This window comes from Strigops habroptila, chromosome 8, assembly GCF_004027225.2.
Source record: "Strigops habroptila isolate Jane chromosome 8, bStrHab1.2.pri, whole genome shotgun sequence".
NCBI lineage: Eukaryota > Metazoa > Chordata > Aves > Psittaciformes > Psittacidae > Strigops > Strigops habroptila.
The window spans coordinates 55,606,843-55,623,426 of record NC_044284.2 but is presented as its reverse complement, the minus strand read 5'-3'; the positions used below and the strand labels follow the sequence as shown (position 1 = coordinate 55,623,426).

The 16,584-nt window shown below is 39.9% G+C and overlaps 1 protein-coding gene across 9 annotated transcripts in view; it reads right to left on the bottom strand.

Annotated features, from left to right (window-relative positions):
- ELAVL4 (ELAV like RNA binding protein 4) overlaps window positions 1-16,584 on the bottom strand; it is an 83,078-nt gene that overhangs the window by 44,942 nt on the left and 21,552 nt on the right. Inside the window, exon 1 of one of the 9 annotated variants that reach the window (XM_030494317.1) lies at window positions 16,194-16,547. The exons of 7 other annotated variants lie outside the window; for them this stretch is intronic. The gene's annotated coding sequence lies outside the window, so the exon portion shown is untranslated. Of the gene's footprint in view, window positions 1-10,930; window positions 11,004-16,193; window positions 16,548-16,584 lie in introns of those variants that run through there. One more of the 9 variants, XM_030494318.1, reaches the window with a different exon arrangement.

The following is a 16,584-nucleotide window of genomic DNA, read 5'->3' as shown; positions in this document are numbered from 1 at the left end:
AAGAAATCGGCACATCCAAACCAGAATCCCCATGCCAATTTTACCAGCCACGTGGCACCGAGCACTGCTGACATCTCTGTCACGCTGCACCAGCCCCATACACCTTTCCTTCCAGACTTTCCCTTTTACCCAGTATCAGCCATCCCTTCTCTTCTCAATCTGACTTCATACATGCATTTATTCACACATACTACTAAATGGTTTAGATGCTGCTAAATCTGATTGCTTGGGATTCCACCTGGAAGAGCATCCTTTGATCTCGGCACCTCTGTGACCCCACCGCAAACACTGACACCAACTCCAAGCTTTGCCAAGAGCCTGCTGCAGGGTTGGGGTTTTGCACCCCAAGGCTAATGTGCTTCAGCAGAGCACTGTATGTTCATGTATGCTGAATCGGCATCCACTTGATTAAAACTGGGGGAAAATTCCAGTTCTGATAATAAGACATAATCAGAAGATGACTGAAGCAGCTGATATGGTTAACTGCAGCTTCCCATGTATATTTAAAATCATATGACCATATCCTTTCCAACATAAAAACCCCACAAGGTAAACCGCAATTTTAGGGGCTGATCTTGCCCTCGTAAAGCTGACAGGAATACCACACCAGTGGTTTCAGTTACAGCAGAAGCAGGACTTCAGCACAGCGCACTGAGGAAGGTACATCGTCTATTATTAGCCACAGACACAAAAGCTATCTATAGTTCCCCACAATAAACAATAAAGCTGGATCTTTTAAAATCTGTGAAAGAAAACAAAATTTGGAACTGGCTGGTGTCCTACTTACGCATTTCGCAAATGCTTTTTAGTTACATTTTCAGCATGCTTACCTTCCACACCAAGCAAACAAACAGAATTCAACTCAGATAATTTAGCACATTCAGAACATTAAGCTGCTCTGTAAAAATCTGTTCTTGAACAAGTAGATTTTCTCATATAATACTTCATCAAAATATCTTGGCACAAACCAATGTTGCACCCGGTGCCGAGTTTTCTACTAGTTACTCTCACTCAATTCCAATTAGGTTTTCCTGATTTTTTTCCAATAGTAGAAAGGAAAATCAAGGCACTTATTTGCCCTTCAAATTATTGCAAAGTTGTAGGTTACTGAAAATCTATTTGATACATACATACAGAAGAGATAATGGATAGAAGGAAATGCTGAAGAACTATTAAATGTTTCTTATGGGCACAAAGAAATACTACTTGTTTTAGATGTATATACTGATCCATATCATTAGTAAACACTTCAATTATTGATGGTAACAAAAAGGTAAGTCCTAGCTCTCCTTTCCAAACATTCTGCCGTCTCCCCTACACATCTGAAGCTCAAATCCACCGTTAAGAGTTCAGTGTGCATGCACTGGGACATTTATTGTTGATGACTGTTTTTAATATTAAGTAGTTGCTGATCCCACGTCAGGCAGCAGATTACATAAGAGCAACATTATTTATTCAAAGACTAAATTTCAATGTGCCATTCACTGTTTTTTTCCTATCCATAACACTAGGATTTTTTTAAATTCAATACCTGTATTGCAATATGAACATTTTTGACATAGATACTCTAGTTACCTGGGCACACAGTTACCTTTCATTATGCTTTTATTACTGGTAATAACATTTTTTAACACATTAAGGTATAGGGCTGTAATTCAATTCTACAAAAATATTTAAGGAGGCTGTAAGTTCATCTAACTCATCAAGGGCTTATGTGGATACGGGCAAAACAAATGTGGAAAACCCAACAGTGACTTAACCCCAGCGTTAATTTTTTTAAAACAAAATATACTCTTATCCTTTGAAAATTAATATTACACCTCCATAAATGCCACTTAAAATTAGCAACATCTCTCTGCTTTTGTAGATCTTCTCTGACCCAATTTAGGCAGCTACTACTGGTCTCGAAATATAACAGTGCAAACGTCATGTGTGATGACATTCACATGCTACTGGTATAAAGACGGATTTTGTTTTGGGTTTGGGGTTTTGTTTTTCATTTTTTGGCAACAACGTGCCAGACTCTCAATACTGTATCACCATGTTCTATATAGAGGATAGCAGTATCTTTGAAGAAGAATAACCTGCAGTTACTGTTGATAGACATTGATAATTTAGCCACCAATAATTTGAATATTCTATCTTTAGAACATTTAAAAAAATACTGTCTGTGACAGAATTTAAAGACTGTGATTTTGTAAGTTAAAGGCAACCCAGATTTCAAAATCTGGATGTATTTCATCAGACTGCTGCTTTTAAAAATGACTTCTTGGTGTACTACTTTTCTCACTATGGTTATGTATCAGCAAAGTATGAGGTATTTTAGTTTGACAGATTTCACAAAGAAATGCTTTGTTGCTCGAGAAGCGTAAGCTTTGCCAGTTTCTGCAAAACACTGCTTACCAAAAGGCTTGGTATAACCCCTCCTACAAAATATCAGCAACAAATATCCATTATAGCAACTCCTACATTACAAATAATGTTTCAGAAATACTTCTGTCATATCTTAATTTTTTTTTTTTTTTTACAATTAATTCAATTAATTCCAATTTATTCCTGCTGAAATATTAGCTTCAACAATAATGCAAAGATACCTGTATCTATAAACACAACTCTTACAATGCTTAAACAAGCTGGAGTAACTGACATTAATCTTCAGTTATTACAGTAAATATGTGACATCTATCTACCATTACAAAGCACAGTTAATGAATCATTTAGAAAACTACCCACAGACTAAAGACAGTCTTATCTCCCTATTGCATGCATAAGCAATAGCCAATAGCTCGATAAATGTAAATAGACATGCTTTATATTCGCAAAATTTGTTCTCAGCAGTCTAAAAGAAGGTCTGCACGTTGAACTGAAAGACTGTCACATACATACACTGAAAGGAGCTTGTATTCAGCAAATGAACACCCATTCTTGTTATCCTAATGACGTATACATCACTGCCCATATTCCACAATAAACAGAAATGAATTTGATATGTATGGAAAAAAACAGTAACAATTAAGAATCTTAAGAGTGTGATTTATAGGCACTAAAGTGCTTTCAAACATACCACAAACAACCTTTTCCTAAAAATCAAAATCTGAAAAAAAATACAAAAAAAAGGAGAGCTCATGCAGACATATCCATTTTGAGGACATAGAAGTTAAAAAAAAGTTATCTATGAATGATGAACTGCTCACAGCAGCAAAATGCCAAGAAAAATGATCATGGTAAATTACACCTCATGAAGAATTCACGAGGTCTAATTTTATATTATTTCTAAGTGTTCATTAATGAACAAACTCAGAACATTCTCCCATAAAAAAGAATTTAGATAAATAATGCAAAGCTCTTACTTTATCTAAAAAAAGCTCTTTAATTAGCATTGCAAGTTGTTTGCTTTTACAAGTGAAAACAAATGGTGCCATGGCAGAGGTCCCACAGCCATCTCCTCAACAATGATGACAAAAGGAGAAAGAAACAAAACCTCTCAAAGAAAATGAACATAGATTCACAAAGGTTTTTCTCCTATAATGAGAAACAGCCTTTAACTCCCATCTTCTCTGCTCTTCTAAATGAAAGTCATCGCAGCACAAGTCTGTCCCACAAGAACTTCTCTTCAGGTGAAGAAAACCCCATTTGCAAGAGCTGCCTGACTCATCCATGCACACCACCACCTGCTGATCTGTATGTGCACAGCCACGCCAAAGCCAGAAGGTTGGTCCATAGGTGTGGAACCCACAAACAGAACCAAGCCCAGGTCCCCCAGCCCTGGACCAGCCACTGGATGCCCCTGCCCCATTTTCAGATGCAGCCACTGCTGCTCACTTGAGGGGGATTAAGCACATCTCTATAGTTCTGCAGAATGAGGCACTGGGTTATGAGATCTTCAGGATAGGTTCTGTTGTCTTCCCATAGGAGTGTTAATAACATAGTGATTTTAAGTATTCATTGGTTCAAAGATATAACTCCAGCCAGAGACAGAAGTAGGTGCACGTGAACCTCACATACATGTTACATGAGCTTCTTTCTAAAGCGACCTTAGGAGACGCAAATGATGCTCAATGTGCAGCTTCAGTAGATTCCCTTCTCTGTAACACAACTGTCAGATTTCACTGTCAATTACATTTTTATTAAAGCTTATGTGCTGCACAACTAGACTTTGCTATTATTTACCTAACAAATACATCATAACATAAAATGAAGGAGGAAAATGCAACTTTTGAGCCAATCTGCCTGGAGGCAAATCCAATATCCCAGGAATGAATCATTTTCTAATCCTCCATATTTTGACATGCTCCCCACTCATATGCACTTGCACATGCTCCATCTTTACCTTCCTTCGAGTAGAAGTCATATTTAGTATTTTAAATATAGATACAGCTCAGAAAGCTAGCAGTCCCTGGCTCTCATGGCAGGGATAGAGTCTTCTTACAAAATCCTGGTTTCAGAGAGCACTGCCCTCAGGTTGAAATGGCGTTCAAACATTGTCAACAAGTTCACATTTATGGGTGCCACAATAACTGTACAGAACACACAAACGATCCAAATGGAGAAGACAACAAATGCATTCATTCTAAGAGGCAAGCTCCAGTTGAAATAAAGGAGGAAAATTATTTTCTTTAATAGCTAAATTTATCCTGATCTAGACCATTAGAGGCTTTTGCGTGAATATGCTGAAACAAAATATCTGTCCCCAATCTGCAGTGAAATGAATGCAAAGTTTATTGGCAATATTACTTGTTATCACAGCAGTGCCTGAAGGATATAACTGATACCAGCACCAAGTGTGCTAGATGCTGTACAAATGGGTAGTAAGGGCAGGGACTGCCACTGTACCAAACAGAGTGACAAAAAATAGAAAGGCAAAACCTGTTATTTTTATTTCAAGTTCTGCAGAAGGGAAAAATCAAACCAGAGGAAAGCATCTAGGCAAACTGCTGAAGTTATACAGTAAGCTGTGACAGCTCCATAACACAACACCATATCTTCAAACCTGGCCCAGAGATTAAGGTCACCACTCCTAACAACTTCTTCAAAAAGCAAAACAGCATAACGATGCACCAAATTGCATTTTCTTTTGAGAGAAGAGTTTCAGATAAATGTGTCTTCTGTTTCCATGAAGTACGGACTCTGTAGTTTTGCATTTGATTTCAAGGACAAAAGGGAAGGAGTGGTGAAAAAAAAAAAAAAATAGGAGACACCAAAATCAGTCACAACCCTTTCAACATCAATGACTACTAAGGTATCAGCAGAGGAAACCACTCTCTGAACTACAAGCCCAATAACCACACACAAGATAGGAACAAAGGCATCGTATCACACACTTCAAATGGTCTCTTACTCTTCCTGCAGGAACTCTGGGGATAAGAAATTGAAGGAGGAGAACTACAATTAGCAGACATAGAGCTCAGCACTCTCCAAAGCCCAGAGGAAACACACAGGGCTGGGGAGCAGATGCATGGACAAGCGCTCCATGCACAGCAATTTCTGGGAAGCACAAGTGCTACACTGCAGATTTCCAAGGACAAAAACATTTTTCCAAAAGCAGAATGCAGTTATAGCTCTATCATATGTACAACCTCAACTCACAATATCTGAGGTTCTTTATGAATGTCTACTGGGCTTCATTTTCAATCACTGTTTCCAGCTTCACCACCTCTTGTGAAGACTATGGAGAAATTACACGTCTGAAACCTCAGAGGTGTTCGGCTCTTCAGTGTTCTCCAAATATCTTATGAAAGCCTACAACAAATGTGCTCAACAGCACTAATGAAGCCATTAAGTGAGGAAAAGTAGTATAATAGGTGATGGTCACAGAAGCTTTCTGCTATCCCCGTATCAGGGATGACCTTTTCACTCAGACAAACTGACTGGTAGAAAACCAGCGCACTGTCCTCTGCTTTATTTAGACTGGTTTCACAAGAATTTGCCTGCAATCATTTCTGCCACTAAACATAATTTACATATGAAGATATGGGAGAACACAGCCTTGATTTCACAGCATTTAAACACCACTCAAACACAGCTTTGGAGAAAGCCATTGTCAAAAACACCAGGAGAGGAAAATGGATGCATCCCCACTTTATTGCATGGGTTATACTACTAGCTCTGGTTAAAACCTCTTAGAACCCCTTCTGTCCCACATGCATGAACCATAACAAAGGCTGTTGGCAGGGAGGTGTCCTACTTCTGCACTGGGACATGGCCATCAATGGCTCCCACCTACCCACATCCCTAGGGGTCACTGGCCACCTCCGCTCAGAGGTCTATACTGTTTTTAAACTGGAACAAAGGCAACGTGGTCAGGCTCTGCCTTGTGAAGGAACATCTATTTCCTCTTCAATTGCCCTTCTACTTCTGCCAAATTCATACCATGCAACTCCGTATCTACAATTTTACAAGGGCTTTATTTCATTTATTTCACCATACTGGATTGCTCCTTATTCCCTCCCGGCTTTTCATCTGGACCTACTACTTGTTCTTTCAAGATGTATACGAAGACTACAGGAGTCTGAAAAAAACCAATCTCAAGAAGTTAACATCTTTCTTTGATTGGTGCTCCAAGCCAAAATTTGATGGAAACATCCTCTTTCTCTATGGGTTGCATTTTATTAGGCAGATACCACAAAGGCAAGTCTTCCAGTGACTGCTTTGTCCCTCTTGAAAAAGAGGGACAGCGACTAACAAAAAACATACTTAAAATCTGTGCCAGCAGGGTGATAAAAAACCAGAACCACCACCGAAAACATTAAGTATATGTGGCAAACCCTGAAAGACAGGAGAGGGTTTCTCAAAAGCCTGGATACTAGATAATAATAATACAAAAGCATTGCGGAGATCAACAGCTAAGATCCCCAGTCTAAAGGACATACAGCCTAAAAATACACTGAAATGAAAGCAAAGGAAATTGAGAAAGTCTTTTTATATTTTTGGTTACTTTCTGAATTTTATTTTTAGCTCAGAGTTTGTTTCCTAATCACTACCTACTTGTTTAGTTTACTGAGTACATTACTGAGCTATATATTACTAATCTGTAACTGAATTATGTTACTGACTAGGGAATATATATACTGCACTGCGTGCTGACGCACAGATTCCCACGGGTACGTACATGTTCATGTAAGGAGGAGACAGCTGCAAGTCTTCAGCTGCTGTAGACCTGTCACAATTCCACTTTATGTTTTTCCCTTTAAGAAAATAATCTAGAATCATTTGCAACCCGAGAGTTTAGACAGTGAAAGCTGCGTTACAAGCCATACTGAAACCTAAAAACGTCTACTTACCAGAAGGCACAGCAAAGCAAGGACAGAGCAGAGCTCTCTGTGAAGCCTAGAAACATCCAACCCCCCACTGCTGTTATTTCTACTGAAGTTCTAGAAACAAAAGCTATGATTTTCAGCAGCCCTTAAGCAATTTAAGATTCATTAATGATCACTGCAATAGGATTTCAGCTCTTAAGCTGCAAGTTCTTCTGTAAATGTTGCCAATACATTTTTCATGCAAAGACAGGCTTATATTAGGCAGGAATGGATGGCTTAGCAAAACACACGCCACAACCAAGATGTTTTAAAGCTCTGTCCTCAACAGGACCTTAATGAAGACACACTGGTAAATGCAATTAGGGAACACTAATCAACATGTGTACATCTTGACTGCTGGCAACCGCATCTCTATGGATACTGCTGCTTGCAGGGCTAAGCAAGATAGACCCCAAAATAGGACTTAGCTGAACATCATAATTTATCTCCATCAATACAAATGTTAGCTTACTGCAAAGTAACAGCATATTTCTCTTAGAACTGAACTGAATTAGTAATAAATACAAAAATTACATCTCTTCTACAATTCACCTGTAAGTCTACAGCCCTGTACCACACTAATATTGCTTATGGAAATAATTCTTCAGGAAATATCTTAGAGGTCATGAACAGATAACAGGATTTGAAGACTTGAGAAAACTCTCGTGGAAAAATGATCAGAAATGACCTTCTAGTATGCAGAGGCAGCTGTTTACTCTGATGGTCTCACAGAGATATCTACACAATCGCTTTTAAATGAGAGTAAGTTTTAATGTACTATATGGGATATATATCTCAGTAATACTTAAACTCAAACGATCTCATGCATAAAAGCATCTATGCTAAGCTCAAAGAGCCATTACCATAGATTAATAATGTATTATTCATCGATAAAGGACAAAACACCAAGTACATATGCATGTATCTGTCACAGGTCAGGCTAACAGATCTTAATGGCTTATCCTGGACATAAACTATTAATCTCTGTACCTTAGTTCCCTTCCTTAGAAAGGAAACATGCCTCAGGCCAAATAAAACACCCTTCTTATTCCAATTACTAAGATGCCTCCTAAAATCGCCAAAGTCGTACTCAAATTCACCAATTTCTTACTCAGAATAAAGATACATACCCTTAACACCAAGGAATTAAAAATCTTTCAAGACTCCTCTTAAAAAAAGAAGAGCGAGCAGACCTCATGGGTAACATACTCCTGGTTAAAACCCAATTGTGCTAATGCACCCAAGAGGAACTCTGTTGACTCCAGCCCCTTCTCAGATATGGGCACTTGTGGGCATGGTGGGACCCAGGCCACCCTAGCTGTCCTGACTCAAAACCCATACATTATATTTTGCTTGGATGTCAATAGGCAACTGGAAGAACAGCAGTGTTATACGACATTACTAGCAAGAAATGTCTTACAGCCTAAACACATGAGAAAAGCTTGAGTATTAAAAAAGCCCAAATAACCAAGTTAATGTCCCTCCTACTGGCTACCTTTCCCTACAAGACAGCAGTCATACATACTCTTCAAACTTAGAGCTAGATTCACTCCATCTGTGTGTTTCACCCCAAAGAAGGAGAACTCAGTGACAGAAATTACATTGCCTCATTATTCAAACTAGTATATCATCTAAGTCTCCCTGACCACTGAAGCATTTAGCCTAGGTGTCCTGGTCCAGACTGGTGTCAAAATGCTGGAGGAGAACATGGCTCTTGCCATGGCCACAACGGCTGCATGTGGCTGCAAGGCTTCTTGATGCTCACACAAGTGAAGTTCACTTTTGCATATAGCAAAGATTAACGATGGAAATTAAACTCAATTTCTACCCCAGTGAGAAGTGTGAACACTTCTTTCAGTAGCTGGGTAATGACAAGCACAGACAATAAAAGAAGGATTCTAAAAATATACTACTCTTTTCCCCTGGATTAGTGTGTCTACAGTTAAATATAAACTGTGCTCTATAAATTATCAAACACAGTGTCAAATTCTGAAGTGCACTCCGGAATCTCTCACAGAGCACACAAAATACAGAATGATAATTTTGTCCTGGCCCAGTTCGTCTGAAGAACAATATGCTACTGTGCTAGATCATGGAGTTAGTTCCCATCGACGATAACACTAAAAATGGTCACAGCCACCATCGTAGATGCGCAGTGTATTTTTCAGGACCCTCTGCATCAAGCAATGAGACTAATTCCCTGAACAGCTGCTCTCACAGGAAGGGAATCGACAGCAACACTGCCACAGTATAGCTGGCACACACATATTAGGAAGAATTTCCAGCATTCATGCTTTCTGCTAAAAATCAACTTCCCCCTACTCATCTACTGCCAGTAACTTCATTTGGAACAAAGATATACAGGGAACGGTATTAGACCTACTTTTATTTAAGGAACATTTGTTTACATGCATTATTACTTCTTATGGTGTCGTGACTGTGCCTTCTGCTCTACAGGAATAACAGGATTGAGCCTTTGCCCACAAGTTCTTCGGCACATAGTACAGCAAAAAGTCACTGACCACCATTTGAAGATCAAGGATGACCAGTAGAAGATGGATACAAGCACAGCAGTTAACAGTCACGTTTGTAAGCAAAAAACCCCAAATATCCCCAAACATCTCTGATCCCAAATGCAAATGCATTAACACTTCATCACAGTGTAGTGACTTAAACATGGGTTATTTCATGCCGTTTAGTCATGAATTTTATATTATCTAACATCAAACTGCTGACAGCTATGGGAGTCTACATGCCAGCTTAGGACTGAGAAAAGGCACGGACACCTTCTCCCAAAAATACCATTCAAGTTGGTAAAAAGGTTTCTTAGTACTTTGCCGGTGTGATTTACAACCCTCTCAAACCAGAACTACTATAAAGAGGTTCACTTCCACACACCTTAAGTACATCATAGACAAGAAGATTTAAATTAATCCACATATTAAACAAAAAACTATCCTCAATGCAAAGTCTTCTGAGGAAGTTTAGTCTAGCAATAATAATTCTCTAAGTCACAAATATCAGTTTGGCTTTTAAAAGCAGTAGAGAAATGTGGACTTCTGACAACTGTCCTGACATACAGCAGGACAGACAAGGGAACAAAGCTGGTTCCTGAAATTTCATGTCCTTGCTAGGCGATTAGACGATGACAAGAGAAGTCAGATCTACCTTAAATTATAAATTGTGAGCATTGCTGTCTTGGCTAATTTGCTAGCATGCAATAATGAGAGGTTCGTAAGGGGAGGAAAAATACGAAGGACAGGCTTCCCTCATCCCTAACGTCCTTACAAAAGCTCTTCAACCGCACTCAACTGGGGAGTAAATACATTGCAGTGCTCAAAACACTACTGGCTACCCCAAACAAGCGAATTTATAGGCCCATACACAGGGTTCAAGCACAGTGCTGTGACCTGCTCTGGCAGCAATCTTTCTGGCTTCTACATGGAGGGTCAGATGGGATGTCCCCACCAAACATCCCTCAGGAAGCGAAAACCCAAGGAAGCTGTTTGGTTTTCCTTCCACGGCTCGGTGAACGCACCCAGGTAGGTAGTGGAGTGGCTGGATCTGAAGGACTTGCACTACTGGAAAGGCTCCAGTGGCATTGCTACCCTCTGCCAACACCGAAAATCACTTACATGGCCAGAGACGCATTACGCGTGGAACCTTCTCGAAGCACTGCGAATGACAGAGCCACCTCCCATAGTCATTCGTGTCTGTTTTGAAACAAACATACATTATCATATCGCCTTTACATCCTAGAGTTTTCCAAAGCCATCAAACACCCTACCACCCCAATTCTAAAACACACAGGCACGCAGCACCAGACTGGGAAAGACACTAACCGCACTAACTGTAATGTATAAGAGCTTTTGAAGCCATTAAAAATATAAAGTTTTATATTTTATTTAAAGAATAAAATAAATTAAATTTAGTTGGGGTTTTTTTTGCCCCAGAATTCAAGGACAAATAATTTCCCATCACAACAGCATCGCTGACGCAATTGCGTGTGCCTTAGCAACAAAGGCGTACTACTGAATTTTATATACATCATGACTCTAAATACTGCCAAAGCCAGGCTTGCATTTTACAGTGCAACTAAACCATTTCCAGAAACGACACACAGAGGTTCAGCTATTTTTTAATTATTTTTTTACTTAATATTCTGTCTTTTCATCCCATTTAATTAACGATTCCTAACTGGTTCGCAGCACTTCCTGACTGTTACAGATTTTCTTCATTGAGGTAAGAGCCCTCACGTACGACAGTCCAGGGCAGAACAATAGCTAAGACAGACTCTCAGCTTCTTCCCTACTTTTTGGGGCCCTAGAGCAGCGATAATGCATTAGGAGCTCCAAAATGGTTAAGGAAAAGAGATTATAGTGACAGAAAATACACATCAACCCAACAAGGGCTCTATTGAGCTAATTCTTACAGAATTTATGCAAGCAATGTAAATGCCACAAATAAGACAATGTTAGGTAGTCGCAAAAATTAATTGCGTTCTCCTTATAATCTCATCTGAAAGCATTTCATTTCTAACACTGATGTTCCAATGCTATTGCAAACTCTGTCTGAATACTTAAATAAGTAAACAACAAACAAAAGGTCTCATCTTCAGTGCCCGCAAGCTATCATCCAAAACTGGTTATAATTAAAGGTGTGAACAAGAGAGTAACAAACCTGCAAAGTCAAGGTTCTGAGAAATTAATGGGCATCACACCACTGCACCAGTTCAAATTTATCACTCATTATCTCCCCGACTAGCACAGTGCTGTTTCACATATTAGTGCCTCCTTCTCTTTCCTCCAAGCCTTTCCTGCCTTTTCTAGATGGCTAATTTTAGACAATTACTGTCTCTGACACATCGAGACCTTTTCTCCCTCCTTTCTTCTTCTTGCTGTAAAGCTACTGACCTACAAAAGCCCCCTGCACCTAAAATATTCCAGCATTTTAGAAAGCAAAGATTGATCATTTGAGGGGAAACAGTGAGTAAGCAAACAGTCCCTGAATATCTGTTTCTACAACATCGTCACTTTACGTTATCTCAAATGGTTAAACATACTCAAATGCAAAGGCTAAGGCCTTCGCATATCGGTCCCCATTAAACACTATTTTCATAAGGGTTAAACGTATTGTACTTGTTGAGTTGAAACGTTAGCCTCCTCTTTGCAAAATTCTTTAGAAAATGCAAAATGTGCCTTGCATTTGAAGTTACTTAGAAGTCCCACACTGCTGGTAACTGGACATTTACACAAACAAGTGGAGAGCACTACATTCTGCAAACGCCCTTTCCCTTCTCATACAAATCCCAGCATTTTCGTTAACGTCCATTCAAACGAAAAGGGAAGATACACACGCATAAACACACACAAAAATACATGCATATGCATCTCTTCCTCCATCCTACTATGGAAAGGAGAAGAGAAAGAGCAAGAGAGGAAGAGGAGTGCAATGGAGGAGGGGTGACTTTCCATCACAGATTAGCACATTTTGCTATATCTGGCCTATCCTTTTCAGGGGTACCATGTTTTTTAACATCACCTCACTCGCAAAAAGACTGTTTGCGCCCACTTCTCCCCCAAAACCCCAATGACATTGAAAAAATACTGCATTGCAGTATTTGCCAGTGCATCGGAGTGTATCCAGTTAGCTGTCCCACAGACAAACAAATGTACATTTTAATGTGTCCAGGCATGTAAATGAGTTGTCTAGTGGACACAGATTGCCAAAACAGACAAGTGGATTTGTCAAGTTATCTGCATCTCTCTCCCTCTTGCTATCACGTTCTCTGCCACTGCCCATTTCTTGCCTGGGGTGTTTGCTGAAATAGTTTTGGAAGTGCAAGTGCCCAAAGAAAACATTAAATTCCCCTGCCAGAATACAGGATGCAATCACACTTTATCTCCTTGGAAAAACCTCGGGGTGTGGAGTGGCTCTAGGTTATGTACCAACAGCATGACAATTACACACAGAAAATAACCTGTGTTTAATTAGCACACTCCCAGCATACCGAGTAGGAAGGTTGAGGAAAAAAATTCACTGTAACCTAGAAGATATTATTTCTTAAAAAAATTAATACATTAAATATATGTAAGATTAACGCAACCGGATTTTCTTTCAACAGAGTCACAATATTTAACAGGACCAAATAAAGATGATGAAGACTACTCCAAACCCATTCAAATTGGATTTTTAAGTATACCCCTTCCAGCTCATTGTAACCATCCTTTGTCACAACAGCTCGGGCTCACTTTGAGCGAGCTCAAAAAGGTAAAATTAATAAAGAGGAAGAAAGCAAAGGAGGCAACCAAGCCAATCAACAGAGGAGAGGCATCCCTGTATCTAACATGGGAACTTGATCACCAGAGTACATGGGGATAAGATTTTAAACTGATGGCTGGTATTCACATTGCATCAACATCCAATCGTAAAATTTCATCCTTTCTGACTAGCAGTTCACCAAGACAATTTAAAAGGAAAAAAGAAATGTCATGTCTAAGGACAACTACATTTTCTCTACCTTTTTGTCTGAAGAGAAAGAGGTTTCACGTTTTAAGCTCTTAGTATTCGTCGCAATCTTAATTCAATTTCACCAACTTAATAGCTGGGTTTCTACATGAGGATTTACAATGCGATCTTTTACATGCAAAAAGAAAATGTCCCTATGTACATGCAGGCTGTATTCATTAATATAATCTTAAAACAAAGAAAAGAGGAAGATCGGGGCAGGAACACGTGCACCATAAAACAAGAATGACATTATTTTTAAATCTTTGTAGAAACACCAAATTGCACAGAAAATGAAAATGTAACTACTAGCTGATGACTCTTAAAACAAACAATGCAGCTGTGTATAATAAAAGGCACCCTTATTTATTGTCATGACTAAGTTAATGGGTTTAGAACACAGCACCTCTGTTTTGGACAGAAGAAAAATTATTTTACTCTCACGTACAACTACAATGCATGTCAGAATGCATCTCTGCACATGCACAGCCTGTAAAATGCACAGTTTTACACACGCACACACACCCTCAAGATTTCTTCCCCCCTCTACATTGTAAAACAGTGCAGTTTTCAGAGGGCCATTCAATTACTTCTTCACAGAAAGGACTGCAGCAGAAGCAATACTTAAAACAAAGCAAATTAAAAGGGGGGATTTCTTCTAATCCTATTTCAACCAAGCACTGACATTCCTGCCTGAATCTGCATTCAAAGTAACCCTGCACCAGAAGAAGGAAGGAAGTAAAAAATATTTGAAAATCTAAAGACAGAGAGAAAGGCGTGTTCTATATTCTCGCTTTGCTTCTCTTGTGCCTCCTGATGTGTGATAGATGAGCATTTTCTGGGCAACCACATTTTTTATATCTTTTACGCTACCGTCTATCACTCACTAGTCTACTACGCTTTTTTAACACTTCTAGCACCAACAGCTATTTCCCATTATTGTTTGCCACTACAATAAGGAGACCATCACAATTAGCAAAACATTCAGCCGCAGTTTAAAAAGTAAAGTTGCCACAAGGAGCCTGACATTGGTAGTGGGTATTTCTCCAGCAGATCTATATAACAGACTGTGGCTAAAGGTGGGGCTGGAGATGAAGAGAAGAATAATCTCATTATTTCTGTAAATTCTTCTCAGCGTCTAAACCTTCGGATGTGGTGAACTCCCCTGAACTGATTATTCTGCCATATAACCATCCGATTTTGCAAAAATACCAATATCACTTAACACAAAATCACTGCTTAGGGTAAATTCATTCTACCTACTGTTCTCATAGGGACATTTGCTGGAAAATTCTAAGAAATGATTTGCAGAAGCTATCAGCTGTGGGAGTTCACTATTATACCTCTGTCAACTTCATTCAATATAATTTACATTTATTTTATTTTTTTATATATACTGCCTCACAGGATTCCAATTTTTTTTTGCACGTACAATTTCACAGCACGGAGGGGGAAAGGGGGGAAAAAAAAAAGGGAGATAACCCTCTTTTGCAGAGGAGAAAGAACAGATGCTTAAAACCAGATTTCTAAAAATCACTGCAAGCCTGAGCCAGAAATGTAATTAACACCTATTTATAAAGAATAATTAAAGTTGTGACTGCCACAAAGAACAGCAGAGATAATCGAGGTAGCCCCTGCTTCTTTTTTTCTTTTTTTTTTTGGATTTTTTTTTTTTTTTTACACTGTTTGCAGTATTCCCACATGATTGCCACCTGCTCCCCCACTCAGCTTCCCCTATGCTCGTTTCCCCGGCAACCTTTCATTGGCTTTTCCTCCCAGCTATCGCTTTCAGTTCGGCTGCTCAGTCTAATCTTATTTGTTTTACACCCATCAAAACAAGCAGCTAGACAAAGACAATCCTGTAAGAATGGGAAAAGACCGTCGTTTTGTTCCCCCCCCCCCCCCGACTCCCTTCCCCATTATAATAAATATCCTCGGCAAAAGTCTGAAAAACGTTAAAATTAAGGGGGAAAACGGGGGGAGACACCCCGTGCCCCCTAAGCATCACCCCACAGTGCTGGCAGGAGGGACGGGCCCCAGCGCCCCCTCCTCTCCGGGTCCCCCATCCCCGAGTCCCCGGCACTTGGTTCTGATCATGCCATTTTGCACAATCTGTAAGGAAAGCACAAAAGAGGGGACGAGGCGAGCGCGTCCGGGCTCCTCCGCCAGGAGAATATAGGCTAAAAATAGAAATACTATTTTTCACATAAATGGCTTTGACTTCTCCCGGCATTTAAAACAGCACAAAACAACACGGCTCCCACCCCCCCCAGCCCCCACACCCCGACACAAAAAAAACCCACCCCACACACCCTTCCATCCATCCATCCATCCATCCATCCACCCATCCATCCATCCTCTACAGCACCGGCTCCATGGGAAACGCAATACCTGGATGTGAGAGGCGATTATTAGGTTTGTATTTAAGGCTGGTGTAATACAAACGGAGATTAAAAGGCATCACCGGCTGCCTGATCCGCCAGGCACATGCGGTACAATGACACCGCGACTGTCAGCAGAGACCATCCTCGCTCCACTGAAATGCAGCGTTCAATGGGAACGCGGCGGAGTGCCATCGCCGTTAGATACGTTAAATAGATATACAGATATATACACACACACACGAGCAGGCATATCCCCCTATTAAAAAAATATAATACCCCCCAAATGAGGCTCTCTAATTTTATTTTATGACTCACGATCCACCGCCCCGAACAAAAGAAATCCGCGAGGCACACAAGAAGCGAGACAAAACCCCCACGAGCAGGCTCTCCCCGTTCAC